Source organism: Mus musculus, chromosome 1 (genome assembly GCF_000001635.26).
Source record: "Mus musculus strain C57BL/6J chromosome 1, GRCm38.p6 C57BL/6J".
Lineage (NCBI taxonomy): Eukaryota > Metazoa > Chordata > Mammalia > Rodentia > Muridae > Mus > Mus musculus.
The window spans coordinates 34,968,832-34,989,419 of record NC_000067.6 but is presented as its reverse complement, the minus strand read 5'-3'; the positions used below and the strand labels follow the sequence as shown (position 1 = coordinate 34,989,419).

General features: G+C 44.9%; 1 pseudogene; it reads right to left on the bottom strand.

The window, feature by feature from the left end:
• Positions 1-18,658: 18,658 nt before the first annotated feature.
• Gm8009 (predicted gene 8009) lies at positions 18,659-19,356 on the bottom strand (annotated as a pseudogene).

Sequence of the window (20,588 nt, the reverse complement as noted above, 5' to 3'; positions counted from 1 at the left end):
AGAGAGGGGCAAGGCCTGCTAGAGCCAGCATCACCATGCTTGAGCTGGCCAAGGTCCCTTCCCACATCACACAGTAAACTGTGATGCATAGATACATACATAGATAGATTAGATAGCTACCTAGATATATAATAGATATAGATGATAGATAGATTCATAGATACATTGTTATAGATGATAGATTAGATAGATACATACATACATACATACATACATACATATAGATGCATAAATATGTAGATAAAAGTAAGAGAGAGAGAGAGATAAATAAATAGATAATAGATAGATGCCATCAGTTATCCTCAAAACAGAGTCAAAAGCTTCTCATAAAATGGAGTTGTTCAAGGAAAGGTGCAGTCTAGGAAAAAAAAAAAAACAATTTTATATAATATGGCACAAGTCAGGTTAAAATAGTCTCACTTGACCACCCCCATCTTTCAGCTGAAACAATGAGTAGGGGCTACTGAGGGGCTGTGTGTGTCAGCCTCGCTCCGAGATGAACAAACCTCGAGGGAGGGTATTATTTCTGGATGTGTCAACGCGCAAAGACACACAGTGTTTAGAATATATAAAACACCAGGTGCAGCTGGCCACAAGATGGCTTTCCATGGAACTTTCCTGAGCACCCTGAGTCTCAGGGCACGTTGAACTACTCCTAGTGCCTGCCCAGGCCTCACACCAGATCCTGCCCGAAGTTTAGCTTAGTATGGGATAGTTACTAGACCTACCTGCTGCACCCAACTGCCATCAATAACAAAGACATCCCAGAGAGGCACCCAGTGCATAGGCATCCACCGTGCCAGCTCTAACACCTGGAATACACTGCCATGCTTCTGCTCTTTACCTGGTCCAGAAATCAGAAGATTCACTGGACTTCACGGGGTCCACTTGAGACCCCAGCCAGAATTGCAGAAGCAGCAATGACATAGCTCAGTATGCTTCCCCAAGTCCGGCCAGATGTAAGTTGTTCACACAAGCACATCCAGTCAGATCATCTAAATGCCCACAGCGCCCCTCACAGGTTCCATCAGGTTCAGCAGCCTCCCCAGCTCCCCAGCCCCTGGTCAGAACTCCAGCTGATGCACAGCCACTGAGATGTTGGTTGCCTTCTACCCTGCCGGGTCTAATCATTACACTTGTTATTACGGTTTATTTCTTATTTTTAGTTTTACTCCAAAAAGGGCAGACCGCTACTTGAGCCGGTCTGCAAACAAGAGTTAAATACTCAATAAATTGTAAAAAGGAATAAGTATGTTATAAAATGAATTCTAATAGGCTTCTTCTCTCCTAAAAGCAATTTAATGAAAGCAGTTGACTCTTCTGCTCCATTAATAATGTGCCCAATCACTTCTGCTTTGCAAGAAGCGACTCTGTAGCTGATATTATGGCAGGACACTTTTTTTTTTCAGGCAATTAGCCGTTTGCATTTGCTGACAGACTAATTTATGCACAAACGCTTTTTTAAAAGCAAAGGCGTTTTGCGTAAAATTGTGTTCCTTTGTAATCCATCTGCTGACAAGTTTCTGTGTTTCTCCGTCTATTTGCTAATGACTCCCTCTGCCTAGTATGACCAGGCATAGGAGTCAAAATAATTCTGGAGTGAAATGAATTCTAAAGGGTAATTAAGGACCCCGTGTGTGGCTAGTAAGGATGTCTCCATCAGGTGTGATGAATTCAGAAATCAGCTTTTGCCTGCTGCTGAGCAGAACATGAAAAATCCCCAGTACCCACATAAAATAAGCAGGGGTTGGGAGGTGGGGTGGAGAGTGGGGGTGGTGGTACTCCTGGGGGTGCTCCTGTAATTTTGACAGACATGTCTATGGGACCCACTGGGCGCCAGCCTAGCCTGCTCAGTGACAGTGAAAGACTCTCAAAAACTTCAGGGTAGCCAGGCAGTGGTGGCACACGCCTTTAATCCCAGCACTTGTGAGACAGAGGCAAGTGGATTTCTGAGTTCGAGGCCAGCCTGGTCTACAGAGTGAGTTCCTGGTCAGCCAGGGCTACACAGAGAAACCCTGTATCGAAAACAAACAAACAAAAAAACAAAAGTGATAATAATAATAACCTTCAGGGTAGACATTATTTGAGGAAACAAGCAAGCATTTTCTCCAACATCCACCTGCATGCACACATGAACGTGAACCTATGCACACAAGTGCATCTGTATAAATGCAAGCATGTACACACACATATACTGACATGTACAAGAAAGAAGGAAAACATGGTTATTAATTGCACTTCCGGATCTGCCAGTTCATGAACCATGCTTTGCACCTGGCCAGGCTGGTCTGGACTGGTCTGAGGAAGCATGCACCTGTAGTGACTCCAACTTAGCACCCCTGTAGCCTTGGGTGCCCACTAGAGAGGATCTGCAGACCCCTGTGTGGTACAAGCTGGGGCTTGCCTGGGGAGGTAGCCTAGTGCTGGCACTGTGTGGCTTTGAGGAATGCCCATTTCTGCTTGGCCAGGCGCCTTCTTTTCAGCCACCTAACTGATGTTTTTCACCATCCTCTCAGATGCCCTCACATCAACCCCAAGGTTGACCAGCATGGAACAAAAACATTCATGGAGAGTACATGCTCCTTGAAAGTCCACCATCATCCATTCCAAGTAAGATCCAGAAGGTCAGAGGTGGCAGCCCCCAGGGCTGGCTTATGCTTTCCAGGACAGCACTCTAGCTACACTTGCCACAGGAGCCAGCCCCTTGGTCCTTACAGGCTCTGGGCCAACACTATCAGCCAAACTTGGCAAGGTGAGAAACCTCCAGCCCCTCTATACTTTCTTACAAGAAAGAAAATATACAGTGCACACTCTGGGGAGTAACTGCCCACCTCTAGGACTAGTTTAATCTGTATTACCTGCATTATTTTACTATTTTTCTGTGAACTACTAAGGCTTTAAAGTTTTCCAAAATCTCAGTAGCACAGCATTTGGCTTTCTGTTCCTCTGTGTGTCTCTCTGTCTCTTTGTCTGTGTGTGTGTGTGTGTGTGTAAGAATTCACACAGCTCAACACTGATCTTGCCACATTTTCCTTGAGTAGCCCAAATAAACCAAACCTGGTGTTCTTTCCCATTCTGCCATGCCCCCCCCCCTTAATTGCTTCTGCACTTTACAAACCAAATTTACATGTCAGTCATTTAGGTTTGCCAGAGCTTCTCGTACCTTGTAAAGAACATCTCCTACCCTTGGGCTCAATGTCTTAACTTTTCTGCAAATACAGCTCTATCTGGACCAGAGGTCTGAACATCAAATGCTGCCATTTTAATACATACTGCTTTTAGAAGCCCCTGTCTTTGTTCTGTTGTCTTCCTGTCCCTGAAAACCTCAGCAGTAACCAGTGCTCCATTGGAGACTGGCTTCCCTAACATTCTCTCCGTCTATGCAACCTTTGTCTTAAGGAGGAATAGGTGGCTATCTTACTCAGTTTTTCTACCTCCACAACCCTTAGACAAATCCCACTGCCCCCATGTCCTACAGTCTGCGGGCTGTGACAGGATCTTTTTTCAGTGCATATGTTTTAGCCGTACACGCTCTGACAGCACACCTCCAACCATGCGGTAGCTCTTGCGGATCTCATCCACTTCCTTCAGTGTATTGATCACTAGGCTGTGTTCATTCAATTCCATCGCCAGCTCAGCTGCTTTGGATGCCAAGCCCCTCTGTCCTTGCTGAAGGAGATTAAAGCCAGCATTGACCAATTCGGCCAACCCTGCCCCCTTCCCAGTGCCACTCCTGCCGCCCTACCCACAGGACCACTTCAGTCCACCTTCTTTGCCACCTGCAAGTTTTCGGTTTCATTGCATATTTAAAAGTCTTTGTAAACTCAAGCCCCTTGGGTGCTGAGCATTCCCTGATTATCATGGCTTCTTGTATTGGACCGTTGCTAAGGACTCATCTGCATGTCAGATCATGGATTTTCCCTCCTCTGTTAAAGGTGGGACCTGCAAGTTGTCCTTTATCACTTCTACTGGGTTCTCTTCACTCTCCAACTCTCCTCATGAGTTTCTGGGCTCCAGAAAGGACTCATCAGCATGGATCTAATCTGTTTTCCTTTCAGTCCCCTAGGCAAGCCAACACCTCCATCTCATCCTTTCTTTAATTTGTTTTGCCCATGAAAACTGGAAGCTAAGGAGGGCACTAGCTGCAATGCTCCCCTCTCTGCCCCCTCCCTGCCCACTCCCCACATAGTTCCTCCCTTTCACAGGAAGGTTCACTGGGAGCAATCACCCTGGCCTAAGATGCGTGACACAAGCCATGCAAATGCTACAATAACTTGCTGCTGCTCCTGTCCCATGCATGCAACTTTAGGGGCAGCCATGTCTTCTCCTGTCTTTCAGCCATTATTAGCATGTTCCCAAACACACATGGCAGACCTCACTCATCAAGGAAGCACACAGCTCCATACCACATAGTTAATGACATCCATACTGGGATCTTCCAGTGGACTCTCCAATCTTCCAATGGCTCACCCTTAGTTACATAGGTCTACACATAGCACCAGCAAGAAAGTTTACCATCTCATACCACGTGGTCAAGTATGATTGTATCAAGGTTCCCCCTGCAGACACTCCATCATTACCAGAATCAACCTCAGTTGTCTCGGTGCCTACTGTAAGGCCAGTGTAACCTATTCTTCCGCATCCTCTCTCTGGTCCCATCATATCCTTCCCTGTGCAGGTGCCAAATGTGTTGTGTGACTTTTCCTGGCGAGATGTGTCTACTCACCACAGACGAGGGACTTACCAAAGAATGATTACAATGATCCTACCAAAGCTCAACTTGGAAAACCAATGCCTCTATCAGAGTGACTTACAGGAGTGCATTGCATACAGCCCACCCCAGCATGCACAAGAGTGAGCTGCAGCCATGGAACTCTCTGCATAACTTGCAGGCAGCTCATCTGCTCAGAGTCACCCACCCAACTGTTGTTCTTGCTTCTATAACACAGCACAGGGACCACAGGAACTTAGGGAGGAGCCTGGTAAACCTTTTACGTTTTGAGTGGCTTGAACCTTCCTCCAGGAGAGAAAGACTCAGTTCAGAGGAAATTGCTGTACCAGAGCTGTGTATCAGGTGCTGCCCAGAAGTGGAGACAGTTCAGTAAGTATGCATGTTGATCATTTTTAATCTGAGAGGCAGAGAGAGAGAGAGAGAATGGCTCAAGCTGTCATTGGGTCATTGGGGACACACTTGCGTCAGCTGACATAACAAGCTGTTCTATGGCTGCCTGGTGTCCTTTCTATGACAGCTCATGTGTGGTACAAAAAATTCTTGGTCCTGTCTCATAGCACAACACAGATTCGGTGCACATGTGTGTATTTACTACACCCACAGCCTTGCTGGAAGCCAAAGGCAGCAGGCAGCATTCAGAAAGAGCTGTGCTCAGCAACCTCACAGCATTGTTAGAGGAGATGCTGATGCTGGCATCAGGAGGCCCAGCATGGGCCAGATGAAGGAGGGGAGGGAGGGAATAAGCCAGTTACAGCCATAAATGACTTTCTCAGCATCATATAGGCAAGGGGATCCAGGCTCAGAAAGGCATTGCTGGACCTGGGATGATAGTTTCATCAATAAAGCATTTGCTGTGCAACATGAGGACATGAGTTCAAATCCCTGCAGAATCAAAACAAGCAAACACTAAGTGTGGTAGCATGTTCCTATAGTCCCTATGCTAGATAGGCAGAGACAGAAAAATCTCTGAGACTTTCTGACCAGCCAGCCTACTAACTAAATTAGTGAGCTCTGGGTTCAATAAAGGACCATATCAAAAGAAAGAAAGAAAGAAAGAAAGAAAGAAAGAAAGAAAGAAAGAAAGAAAGAAAGAAAGAAAGAAAGGAAGGAAGGAAGGAAGGAAGGAAGGAAGGAAGGAAGGAAGAGAGGAAAGAGAGGAAAGAGAGAAAGAAAGGAAAGAAAAGAACAATCAAAGAAGAGACCGGATACTAACCTCTCACTTCCACATATACATGTACAGAGAGAGAGAGAGGAATAAAATAGAAAATCCATGGAATTTGAATAGAAAAGGGACTGATGAAATGCAGGGGATTGTGGGCAATTCCTTCTGCAACCTCTTCAATCTCCATTGGCACCATACCCACTGCACAGAGGCAGACACTGAGGCTCTGTGGCAGAAAGTCAAGTTGGCACATATTACATAATGAGGTGTACAATTCGCCACATAATTACATAATTTGATGCACAATTAGGCATATAATCAGCCATCCGGCTGAGATTTGGCTGGTGTGTTTAAGTACAAATCCTTTAATCTTCCCATTACACCAGCTTGTCTGGACAGGTGCCAAAGGAGGTGTGCCAGGTGATCTGCTGAGCCAGGGTGGCTCAAGTCCCTGTAGATTCTGGCTCAGGCAACTGAGCCTGGGGTTAAACAAACAAACAAACAAACAAACAAAAAGCTGGAGGTTGCAGGGGTAGAAGGTCTTGTACAAGTACAAGGTCCTGAGTTTGATTCCCATGACACCACACACACACACACACACACACACAAAACTGGACACAATGACAAGTGTTTATAACCCCAGAGAAAGGGAAGACGAAACAGACAGATCATCTCTGGAGCTCACTGGACAGCCTCACTGAATTTGTAAGAAAAACAAAACAAAACGAAAACAAATGATGAACAAAAAACAAACAACAACAAAACCAACAACAACAAAAACCTAAGTGGGCAGGGCCCTAAGGAAGAGCCTACCTAAGGCCGCCACATACCTGCTTACACATTTGCCACCACATTCTCATACACATAAACATGCACACACGTTAAAGGTAGGGAGTCCTGCCACTAGAAAAGGTGCTTGTATGTATCAAGAGCCTACCTTCCATCTATCCACCTCCTCCTCCAAAAGAAAGAACAGCAACCCTCCCTAGACCTGCTCAGGAGCAGCATCTAGGGTACCAGAGCTTCTCTATCCATGCACTGATTCATCTGTTGCCTACTGAGGCAGAGACAGAGAAAAACCAGAGCTGAGCCAGCAGAAGGCCACACTGCAGTTGCAACAGGGGCTGATGCTTAGCCTACACAGAGAGGTGTCCTCTCTTCCTGGTGGAGGCATTCTAGAGCAGAAGTACAGAAAGAGCAGCTACCCACAGAGAGCTAAGAGTAATGTGACATGTCTAATACCATGTGGCCTTTTGAGGCAGACTGAGGCTCAGCAAAGGGACAGCTAATGGATGGGACAGCTGGACATTAGTCAGGCCCACTTTGGTCTGGATGCTCATGTTCCATGGCTGGGTGAACCCTGCAGACAGAGCTGGAGCTGGTCACAGTGATAACAAGAGCTGGGCTTCAGTTGTGCACCTACCATTAATCCACCCCGATACTGGGGTAGAGCAAGCCCTAGTTTCTCCACACCTAAAATAAAGCATGCTGAAACAGCTCTCTTCACACTGTATCGATAGAGCCCTGCAGCCTCACTGAGATGCCAAGGCAAAGGGATCAAGAAACAGCCCTTCTGCTGCACACCTTCAGTCACTGCTGCTTTCCACTGAGCTGCTTTTTCTTCTGCTGACATCACTGCTTGGCAAGATGAGATGCCCTGTGCATCCATGCTGGCTATTCAGATCTCCTAGAGCCCACAAGATCCACTGAACATTCTACAGACTGATGCATGCTTCTTCCCAGACAAGCCCTTCTGCTTGTCCACTCTTCTTCCCAGTCAGGCCAGGAAACTTGGGGTACCCTGATAAGGGGAACTTACTGAGAGGATCGAATATTTTGTGAATCAAATGAATATCTCTGGTATACAGTCACCCTTCAAATAACAGCTCCAGGACCTAGATCTACCCTAAACTAGACTTTGGTGTGTTCTTCAGTGAGAAACTCAAAAAAACAAGAGAGAGAGTAATTGAGGAAGGTACCTAATATGAACTTCTGGCTTCTATGTGAACATGCACACATATGCATATGTATCACATATACATGTGTACATGCATGTGCTCAAAGAACCTATGAGTTGAGCCAGGAGGTCATGGGTTCAATCCCTAGCACTTAAGGACAGTGAGGCTGTGTGGGACTCAGGAGCCTACAGACTGTGAGCTTTCCACAAGGTGCTTCTCATGCCCTCGAAGACCTTCCACCATGACCTCTGCCCAGGTACTGATGACCAACATCCCAGGGGAACACCCAGACCACAGATGGCACCTAGACAAATGGTGAGGTTTGGATACAAGTAAGGGCTGTGAGGAGAGCTGTGGGGACTGTCCAATCATTAGAACTCCAAATTCCTCAGCATTCCCCAGCCTATCAAATCCTCAGGGACAACCCTCTCCCAGAAGTGGTGCACTGTCATTGTAAGGCCACTCTGGTCTGCTCTTTCCCTGAGTCTTGAAGGTCTCTCAGATGAACATTGTTGGACATAGACTGAGAACACCTTTTCCTCAAACTCAATTGAAACTCATTGTGATCTGGCAGTTACATTTTTGAGAAATCATTACCAACTAAGATAAAGGACCAAGAACATACATAATACATACACACACACACACACACACACATAAACACATACAAACAGAGAGAGAGGGAGAGAAACACAGACACACAGAGAGGAACAAACACAAATACACAGAGACATACACACATACACACACACACACACACGCACACACATGCTAGCACTACAGCGAGTATGCCAAGGTTTGTGGCTTAGGTTTATATCTTTGCTTTGCTTTGGGTGATTATGGTTCACTTTGGTTTTGAGCCACTGAGCTGGCAACTGAAACAGAGGGGGAGATTTGGGTTGCATCTTCCTTCAAAGCAATTAGAAGCCCAAGTTCTGATGGTACAGCACTGAGCAGCCAGCATAAGGCAAGGAATTGGGTCTTCTTAGTTCTCATCAGCAAGACTAGAGTTACTGAATTGTTTGCATGAATTCACCCTTAAGCATGGCTCTTGAATCTCCCTAAATACCTTTCCTAAATACAACTGCCTTCAGAGGAACCACTGTCTGCAGAATCAGAGAGGGGGAAGAAGGAAGAGGAGGGGGGGTTATTACCAGATTGCAGATGAAGACAAAATGAGCCAGAGAATGAGAAGGAAGGAGTCAGAAGATTAGAACAAACTCCCAGAGTTAGTTTGAGGCCAACCAGAGCAATTCAGTAAGAAACTGGGAGAAGCTAGTTTGAATCAGTCAGCTTGGAGAGGAGTATGGGCTAGAACAGCTGAGCTGAACCAGCCAACCAAAGTTCAGTAAGAGCTAGAAAAGGTGAGCTTATTCAGCAGTAAACCTCTGAGATGACAATTATATCTGGTGAATAAAAGCAACATTGACACATCACCTGGTCTGCTCCACACAGCACCAACCCTCCTCACTCACCCACAGAGTTCAGCCAACCAAAAAAATCCCATGGCTAGCCAGCAGTGAACTGCCTTTGCTCACCCCAATATCTGAAAGCCATCTGCACTTGGTAAGACAAAGCTTAGAAGTCCTGAGATAAAGATAAAGGGTAAGGAGGCCGTGCAGACATAAAGCCACAGAAACAAACAGAGATGTCAAAAGAGGAAAAATAGGGGTTGTGCTTGAAGCCATTCTTAACATGTAAATGGCCCTGGGTTTGACACTCAGTAGAGGAGCAGGGAAAAGCATTAACAAGCTACTTCATCCAAACTAAAACATTCCTTCCTTTAGGGGTGAGAGAGACTAATAGACTCAGAAAGCTAACAGGAGCTAACAGAAGCACAACACTCAGATATCTCATGAATGTTAGAGACATTGGAAGCTCAGTCACTAGATTCACGTGGTTCCTGCCTAGGTTATCGGGTCAGTAAACAGCTGCTGGGAGCAGAAGGCTTTGGCAGAGCTATCTGCACGGTGGGCAGTGAACTCTCAGGATGCAGCTCTCATGAGTCATCTGTGGTGGGATGGACTTTGTGATGATGCAACTGTCCAGGAGTCACCTCTGCTCCTATGAGTAATCCCTGATTCTCTCATAAGTAACCCCCAAGGAACTTAATGAATTCACCAAGCTAGGTTTGAGTGAATCTGCCAGTGGTGTCCTATCTGCAATAAGTAAATGTTCACTCATGTTCCTGCCCCACCCCAACCCCAAAATAGTACAAACCACTGGAGCCCAAGCAAGGATCACCATCAAAGATGACTTAGGGAGAAGCAGTTGTATGGCCCATGCATCAGATGATAACACATGCAATTAAAGCCGAGACATTTGACATGGAAGAAATTGCTTGTGGATGGTCTCCATATAACCATCTGTCTCAGTCACTTCCTGTTGCTGTGATAAAATACCCTGGCAACAGTAACTTAAGCAAGGAGTGTCTCACAGTTCCAGGGTACAATCTGTCACAGTGGGGAAGCATGGCAGCAGGAACGGGAGCCACTGGTCATATTGTATCCACAGCCAGGAAGCAGAGTGTGAACATAGTTAGGCTACACAGCCTGCTCTCAGTGACCTACTTCCTTCAGTAAGCATCTACCCCTTAAAGGGGCCACAGCCTTCCAAATCAGCCCCACCAGCTGGGAACCAGGTGCTGAAACACATGAGCCTATAAAGAACATTTTATAGATAAAGCTTAATACCATTGTTTTCTATGCTCTGTAAAATGCCATGCTATAGGAACCATTGTCTGGCCTCTACTGTGGATGAGCAGATGTGTAACAATGGTAGAGCCATCTCAGAGTCGAGGATCCCTAATGGAAATGACTGGGATAACTTATCTCCCTGTATATGGTGTGAAGTGGAGTGTCTCCCTGATGAACGAGATCTACCTCAGGAGTATGGAAACTCCTCAAAGACGGTTGATGACTGAAGAATATATTGTAGTCCCTGGAAGGAGCAGGTATGGGAGAAGACAGTAATCAGGCTGTGGCATCTGTAGTATGGCCTTTACCGAGGGTGGGAAGACATGCTGTTACCCCAGAATGAACTGCCTTATGTAAGGGAGGAATTATAGAAAGAAAAAGACATGGTGGTGGCTATCCTCCATACTAGTCTGTTTTGGTGCACACTATAGGTGCACACAGAGATACTGAAAGACCACAGTGGGAAGACCCCCACTCAAGTCCCAAGATGGCGCGCACACCCAAGGAATCACGAGACACCATCTTGATGCAAACACACAACGTAGTTTAATGACGGAGCTCCAGGCCGACACGTGTCTCCTCAGGAGACAGAGAAATCGACCACGAGGTTCAGAAGCTAGGGGTTTATATACAAAAAAGTTGGGGGCAGGGGAAGAATTGGCGTGATTACACACAATTGGACAGTTTAAACATCAGCAAATTGCCTCTCCTATCTTTCTGGCTAGCCAGTTCCTGGAATGACTTAACAGCAACAGCCTTTGTTCTTTGCCCTTGGCCCAAAAAGCCCTCCTAACTAGCAAGCCGCAGGAGTCATGGACCTTGAATTTAATTTTCTTTCAATACATCCCCAAACAGAGAAATGCACACATAGAGAGACATGCAAATACATACATAGCTATAACCATATACAGGAACATGCATTCAGAGATATGAATACCAACACAGAGAGACACACAAACATATATGAAGACACAGTTATACTCATACACAGAGATGCACACACAAACAGACTCACCCACACACATTCTCACACACAGCTGTACAGGTAAAATATATTCAAGTTACTTAAGGAGCCATTCACACTAAACAAAGCATGCTATAAAATTAAAATAAGTGCTCTCACTTTGTTCTTCCTCATTTAAAAAATAGCATACTGGGAAAAAAGATTAGGTATGAAATTATGATGTTGTGTTTGTTTGTAGGAAAAATAACAGTTTCTCAGATATTATCAAGAATGAAATAACCCATGGTTGTGAACAACTTTAATCCTAGTACTCAGAACACAGAGACAGGAGGATCTCTGTGAGTTTGAGACTATTCTGGCAAACATAGTGAGTACCAAGTTAGCCAAGGCTATGAAGTAAAAACCTGTCTCAAAATTAATAATAGTAGTAATAATAATAATAATAAATGATTCTTAATTATAAACTTAATAAAACATGAGTGGGATTACATAGTAAAAATTACAAAATGCATATGGAAGAAATTAGGCTTAGATAGTTTAAAAATGTAGCATGTTCGTGGATTAAAAAGATTAATTAATTAATTTAAAGGATTAATTAATTAAGATGTCAATATTTAATGGATTTTTTTTTAGATGTTAATGCTTTCCCTATCAAAATTCTAGTAAGATATTTTTCTTGTCCAAGCACATCATCATAGTTGCAATGCATTAGGGGAAGGAGGAAATAAGGAACAGGAAGTGCGAGGAAGCTTCCTTTCAGGTGATTAGGCTTCGTACACAGCCACAGAACTCAAGGCACTGTGGGGCTGCAGGAGGAATTGTACTGTGATCAGTTACAAAAGGGGGGGAGAAGGGAGCTGGGAGATACCTCACTGACTAAAGTACTTAGTTCCCAGAAGGCACAGAGAAATTCCAGGAATGATGGAAAGAAACGGTGAGACCCACTTGTAATCCCAGCACTGGGGAAACAGAGGCAGGTAGATCCCTACGGCCCATCGGCCATCCAGTCTGGGCCTATTGGTGAGCTCCAGCTAAACAAGAGACCTGATTCCCAAAGGAGGTGATTACTCCTCCTGAGGACGATGCCTCAGCTTGTCTTCTGGCCTCTGTGTGCATGTGCACACACACCTACAGGCATGTACCCACAGGTGTATGAACATGTATACACACATGCATGTACACTACACATACATACACATACCAAAAAAAAAAAAAAAAAAACCCGCAGGCCCATGTACATAAAAGCCACACGGACACTTACCAATGGGCAAAGGCAGCAATGGGCAAAGGCAGCTTGACCATAAGGATAGTCTTTTCAGTTTACCACATGCTCAACACAGTTATGCACCCATAAATGTACATTTAAACCTGGCAATGTGCCAGGAAGATGGCTCTGCTGGTATAGTGCTTGTCTTGCAAGCATGGTGACCTAAATTTAATCTGCACAGCAGTGTAGCATTGAAAGCCTATCCATGGGGAGGGACAGACAGGTGGATCTCTGAGACTTGCTGATCAGCCCAGCACAGGAACTGTGGTAGATCATAACTGAGAACACTACCTCTGGCCTCCACATACACAGATACACATGCATGCACGCCTCCATACACACAAATATGCATATGCATGCACACACATAGCCATAAGAAATGATAATAATAAGGTAACACTATGTGCCTGTTGAGGCCCAGGAATGATGATAAAAACCAAATGCTAGGAAGGATGGCAAGAAACTGGAACATTCCTTATATAAAATGGTAAGACACTTTAAACATAGTTTAGTGGTTTCTTTTAAAGCTAAATGTGTAGTTACATATGGCTCAGAAAATTCACTTTGGGGAATTTATCCCAAAGGAATGAAAACTTGTGTTCAAGGAACAAGCCTGTCATCTCTCATTATCACAAAAGACGAAGAAAGCATGTTTTCCTCTTTGAGTGAATGGTTAATATCCAGCGTCCAAAACAGAGGCTAGAATGTGGGGGCAGGGAGTGGACAAATTAGCCATACATGGAACACATCCACACATGAGCACACATATAACACGTGTAACATGTGCACATATGCTACACATGCAATTCATGCTGTGCTGAGTGAAAAGGACACTCAAAAAAGGTCACACACTGCATGATTTCATGTATAGATTACTCTTCAAACAACAAAATTGCAGCAATAGAAACCAGGTTTAATAGTAGACAGTAGTTAAGGGTTTAGTGGATAGAAAATATAACAAGGTCTTTGCTGGGATGGCTTTGTATTAGGACAATGATGAAGATGCATGTGATGAAGTTGAATATAGCTCTGGACCATGTGCATCTACATCTGCAAGTGACCGCTTGTAACACTAGTGAGACTGGGAGGTCTGGGGGTGTGGCTCATTGGAAAAGAGCACTGGCTGCTCCTGCAGAAGACCTAGGTTCTGTTCCCAGCACCAGCACTCACATGGCAGCTCATGACTGTCTTTAACTCCAATTCCAGGAGACCTGACAGCTCTTCTGGCTTCTGCAGACACTGGGTATGCACATAGAAAAGTAGTGCAAACTGGATCAGGTCTGTGAATCATGCCTATGGTTCATGTGGAACTACACTTACACAAAACACACTCAGCCATCCTTCTGGGTTCACTGGAGGAGACCGAGGAGAAGACACACCAAGTCTCCCTACATTCCTATTTTACAAATCCCTGTGAATCTACAATTATTTTCAAATTAAAAAGTAGTTTTAATGCTGTTTTTGTCAGTGTTTGTGTATGTATGTGTGTAGTGTGTGTGTTCCCAGGAGTGCAGTTGCCCATTGTGCACTGATGTGTGTATGTGTCCCTGCAGAAGCTAGAGAAGAATCTCAGGTGTTCTTCTGCGGCTGGAGGCACCTTTTCTTTTTGAGACAGGGTCTATCGTTGGCTTGGAACTCACCACGCAGTCTAGGCTGGTTGGCTGGGAAGCCCCAGGCATCTGCCGGTCTCTGCCCCCAAGCCTTTGGGATACAACCACACACCTCCATTTCCAGAGCTTTTTATACAGGTGCTGGGGACTGAACCTGTTCTCGTGTTTTGAAGGCAAGCCTCTGCTTGCTGAGTTATCTTTGCAGACCCTCGGTATGTTATGTATGTGAGGATTTGTAAAATTTTATTCTTTGAGAATTTTGTGCATGTATACAAGTGCAGTGCAACCATACCCCTCTTTCCCCCTTCTGACTCTCTCTGGATTCCCCCAGCACATCCCGTTCCAGGATTTGTACTCTCATCTCTTTTCTTAAATAACCCAGAGCTCAATTAATTCTGTGTATGTGTGCATTAATGTGGGGACCATTCACTGGAGCATGTGCAATCTACTACTAGAAGCCACAGTCCCAGACAAGACTGATTCTCAGGCACCCAGCCACTATCAGCTACTAATAGCTGCTTGGGTAAGGGTGGGTCCTTGTCAGTTCCTTCCCCATCTGTGCTGAGATTTTGGAAGACTTGATCATGTGCAAGTAACTATAGCTGCTGTAAATTAGTGAAAGCAGCAGTTATGTCCTGGCCAGAAGACATTTGTACAATACCCCTCCCCATCTTTCAGCTCTTACAATAATAGCCCTCCCTCTCGGGGTTACGACCTACACAGCAATGAGGTTTTGACCAGTTTTACAGCACCAGACATGAATTCTCTTATATGGAACAGACCTCAGATCCAAGAAGAACATGATTGGTTACCTGGTAACAGCCCTAACACTATTGCACCTGTGGGCACATCTTGCCTGGCAGGTGGGTGTTGTATCTGGGGCTAGGCAAGTCCATTGGTATCTGTTCCCCTCCTCAGTAGCCTGCATAGCCCCTTCCATCCCGACGAAAGCTCCCGAGTAGAGGAGACATTTCTGGTCACTCTGAGATACATTTCTCCACGTCTTGCAGCTAGACTGTGTGGCGTTCTAAGCAATAGGGTCTCTGTGCTGTTATGCTAGGGAACCAAAGCAAACCGTTTGTGTTGTTTTGGAGACCTCGGCAGCCTCCCTGAATGAAAATCTTTTCCAAGAACAATTAAAAAAAATAATTGTTTTCTAAAGGCTCCATTAGCTAAATTCCAGTGTTCCTTATAGACACATCACTGAACCATTGCCGACTGGGTGAGAACAGTGCTCTGTGGCCTCACATGGGAGATGAGTCACATTGGAGTACCTGGAAGCCTGCTGTCTGGAGTCAGGATTCCTCTGACCTTTCTGATTGAATGCATGCCTCCCCTCAGTGGGCAGACTGGCCATGAGACCATGAAGCGTGCACCCAGACGCTGTTCTTTCACGCTCCTTTTCCCTTTTAGAGAGTGTCACGGGCCCTTAGGAAGGCTCTTAGCTTGTTTATTTGGTTTCCTGATTTTATTGTATTTCTTGGTGTGTGTGCATGTGTGCAAAGGTCAGAGAATAGCTTATGGGGGTCAGTACTTTCCTTCCACTATCTGGACGTGTGTCCCAGAGATTGAACTCAGGGCGTTCGTCTCGCCAGCCTTTAGCTTGTTTTAAAACATGGCCTCAAGTTTTAATGACTGAGACTGCAAAGGATGACTGTTCTTCCAGCAGCCATCTCCTGGAGGTCTGATCTGGAAGTGTGATCCCAGTTGATAGCTTCAGTAGTGACATTATTGAGGTATTACTGTGTGATCAAGCTCGAGCCAAAAAAGCTGGCTGAAAATTCACAAACTTTCTTCCAAGGATAGAAATGTCTTATCCCCTAGGGTTAGCTAATTCCATTATAATTAAACTAAGATAGAATCTTCCACACCTCCAAAAATAGAATCCAAACAGAACTGCCGGCTCCACAATGCTGCCCTGCTCTACCTACCTCCTGTGAGGTCAGGGTTCCCCACACATGCCCACTGGTCAATTCTGCCCTGCTCTACCTGCCTCCTGTGTGGTCAGAGTTCCCACACACATGCACACTGGTATGAGAGGCACCCATTAGTCCAAGAACATCAGAGCCATGTTCCTGTAGCTGAGTCTACATCTTCTTATAAACATGAATTTCAGGGGCTGGAGAGACAGCCCAGTGCTTAAGAGCACTAACTGCTCTTCCGGAGGTCCTGAGTTCAAATCCCAGCAACCACATGGTGGCTCACAACCATCTGTAATGAGATGTGGTGCCCTCTTCTGGAGTGTCTGAAGACATCTACTTACATAAAATAAATAAATACATCTTTTTTTAAAAAATCATGGATTTCAGTCCCTTTCTTCTCTAAAAATAATGATTCTCTGAATCTACTGAGATCACCTGTGTGGGGGATTCATCTTTAGTTTCCCATTGTACTAGCAAGATGCCTAGATTTAAAGGATGGTGCAATTTCCCCCAAATTACACAGAATCTAACCCAAATTAACTCAGATCTAAAGTGTGGGCTTTCTCGATCACTTCACTGCCACGCGCCTGCCACTGAGCTGGATGTAATGAAACAGAGAGAAAAACTGAATGTTTCTCCTTCAGGATGCAGCCGCTTAGATGCATGACAACATCAGAAGGGCCTTGAGCTATGCGAATACCCATTGGGTCATAAGGGCTGGAGGGGAAGAGAAGGGGGATGTGGGAGGACAGGTGCCACCATATCCTGGAAGAATGTGGTCAGTAGATAAGGTGGTTGTTATACTGTGGTAACAAAATTTGTGATTATTCATTTCATTTTATTTCTGTTTTATGTCACTTCCTAGAACAGGTATGCCTAAAGAAACAGGTTGGCAATTTAGAAAAGCTATGATTTTTATTACGTTATTTAGTATATTTTAGGAGCTGAGGAGATGGCTTAGTTCGTAAAGCCCTTGCTTTAAAAGCATGAAGAACTGAGTTTGATCTCCAGTACCCACATAAAAAGCCAGGTATAGGCACGTGGCTGTAATCTTGGCACTGAGGAGGCTGATTCAGGTGAGTTCTTGAAGCTAGCTTGACGGCCAGCCGAGGACTTGATGAACCCCAGGCTTGAGTGAGAGAACCTATTTCAAGATGCAAGGTAAACAGCCCCTAAGCAACAAAGCCTAAAGAATGACCTCTGGCCTCTGCATGCCTGTACATGTGCGCTCACACACACACACAGAGACATACACACAAATATGGACACATGAAAATGTGAACAGACACAAAATAAAATGATTATTCAGTAAATTTCACATACTTAGTGCTTGTTTGACACTGCCTGTGGAAAACATATGTACATTGGGGAAAAATCAAGGTTAGAATTTTAAATCCTGCTCCACACTTGAGTAACTGACCAGCCTGGTGCATGGCCAAGCTGTCTGTAATTACAGCAGACACGACTTACAGAAAGAATACATTTGATCTCCCACTCTTCATTTTTATCATAATTTTTTGGCTTTCGAAATTATAATTATGTCATTTTCCTCATCCCTTCCCCCCAACTACCACTTAGCCATCCTTTGCAGCCTACGCAGTCCATATAATGTTATATGGTCTCAGGGCTAACCATTTGGTATTTATTGGCTAACCACTGGTTTGCTCTTCCCTGGGGACTGATTCTTCCATTCTCAACATTCCTCAGTTGACCATAGTTCTTTGTCTAGGGTTGAGGCCTGTGAGATTTACTCCTTCCCAGTTAGCGTGTCTACTGTGTCCTTTTTGTTCAAGTCTTATTTAGGCAACCATGTTGGTGAGACTTCACCGGGGAAGCTTCTCTGACATTCCTAGGAGACAAAATCTCACAACAAACTCCCTGTTCATTTTGCTTCACAGTCTCTCCACTCCTTCCATCACAACATTCCTGAGCCTTATGTGTACAAGATGTGTTGTAGATATATCTGTCAGGACTGGGCTCCATATAGCCTCTTGTTCTTATACTTTGATTAGTTGTGTTTTGTAACAATGACCATTGTATCGTTGTAAAATGACAAATGTATCTTATAGTCATTTGTTTCCAAACAGGACTTTGGGGTGTCAGTACCCACAGTGTGTATTCTATGTCTTGTCCCTATGTCCCCAACCCCCTTGTGAGATGTGTCTTCTTCTTTTTTTAAAGCTAAAGCAGAAGTTTATTGACATCCATTAATATAGTATTTTACACATACACACCAAATATAGAGTCCTCAACATTCAATCTACTCTTCTCAAAATTGCTTCATGAAAAAATGGATTTCTTTGCTCTCTCCCAAGGAAGATACTTCTGCTATTTATGCTCCTGAAAATAATACATTTTATTCATAAAAACAATCCTTCAATCCTCTGCAGATCATGAAGATATACCAGCACAGAACCCTCTCCAAACGTAATGCTTCACAGCAGAGGTGTAGTGCAAGAGATACAGGAAATGGTGACTCCTCAGAGGCCGGATACACACCCTAGAGGAGGACACCAGAGAGTTGAGACCCCCAACTGGCTGGCCCTAGCTTCTGAGTGTGACCAGCTGTGACTGCATAGCCTCCAGGTCCTCTTCATCTTCTTCATCTTCTTCCTCTTCTCCCTCTTCTCCCTCTTCTCCCTCTTCAGAGGCAGCCATCGCTCCTGCAGGTTCAGGCTCAGGAAGGGCATCAGTTACCTTACTGGGTGCTTTGTCCAAGGCTCCTGCTGTGATTTCAAAGAGGATTCTGTTAATCTCCATCTCTGCTGCTTCTTCCATTTCTTCTTGATCATCCATGCTTTCAAATGTATCCTCTAACATCCTTTATGATTCCAACCTTCATCATCTCTTTGGACAGCTCCCACATGGTGGCCTGAATTTCTGGGATCTTCACAAGACTCTGCATTGCCTTCATCACTTCTGTGCTCTTCTGCAGAGAACCAGCTACTCTCAGGACCACAAGTTGGTTCTTCATGCCCATGAGCACAGAGTTCCTGTGTGCTTTGGATGCATAGAGCTTGCTCACAGCTTTCCTTGACCTGATCAGCCTGGTCTACAAAGTGAGTTCCAGGACAGCCAGGGCTATACAGAGAAACCCTGTCTCGAAAAACCAAAAAACAAACAAACAAACTAACAAAAAAAAACCTCAGTTACCTATTGCAGTTCCTCCCAGCCCTGCCCAGATGGCTGCCCGTGACCTACCAGGGCACAGGGAACAGAAAGTTGGAAGCGGTAAGAGGAATTCAGTTCATCATGGGACTGTTTGGAAAAACCCAGGAGAAGCCTCCCAAAGAGCTGGCTAATGAATGGTCACTGAAGATCAGAAAGGAAATGAGAGTTGTTGACAGGCAAATAAGAGATATCCAAAGAGAAGAAGAGAAAGTAAAACGGTCTGTGAAAGATGCATCCAAGAAGGGCCAAAAGGGAGTCTGTGTGGTTCTGGCCGAGATGTGTGTTCTCAAACACAGAGTTTAGCAAGCAGATCCTGGTGACCTCAATCAAAACAAAACCACTCCTCCACCTTAGTTAGAATCATTTCTACCACAGCTTGAATGTGATACCCCGCCCCCACCAAGGCCCAAGTGTTGGAACCTTAATCACTAAATGCATGCGTGGATGTGGTTAGAGGCAGCCCTTAGAAAGGTAATTTGGGTTAAATGAGCTCGTGAGGTAGGGTTCCTTTAAGGCACCTCTGTCTTCATAAGAGGGGAAAAGATGCCCAAGCAAACACATGGCTGTCTTGCTGGGTGACCACACAGCACAAAGCCTTCCTCTGTGGCAAGCCAACATTCATCCCTACTACTTGTACTTCTAGTCTCAGAGCTTCAAACCCTGTCAACTCCTCCTCTTTTCAATTAATTTTTGAGATTATGTTTTAATTACATTTCTCCCTTCCCTTTCCTCCCTCCAAACCATGCCATATATCTATCCCAGCTCTCCTTCAGATTCATGGCTGCTTCTTGTTTTCATCAATTTTTGTTATTGCATAGGTGTGTGTGTGTGTGTGTGTGTGTGTGTGTGTGTGTGTGTTCCTAAATATAACCTGTGCAGTCCATCTGGTATTACCTGTATGCATGTTATCAGGGACTGACATCTTACACTGGGCAATCAATGGCGTGCTCTTCCCTGGGTAGGACCACCTCTCCCGCTCCCAGCTTTACTCAGTTGCCTGTAGCTCTTTGTATAGGGTTGAGCTCTCATGGGCTTTCTCCACACAGTCTGTCGTGTTCTTTGGCATCCTTCTTGTTCAGCTCATGTTTGGCACCATATTGGTGAGG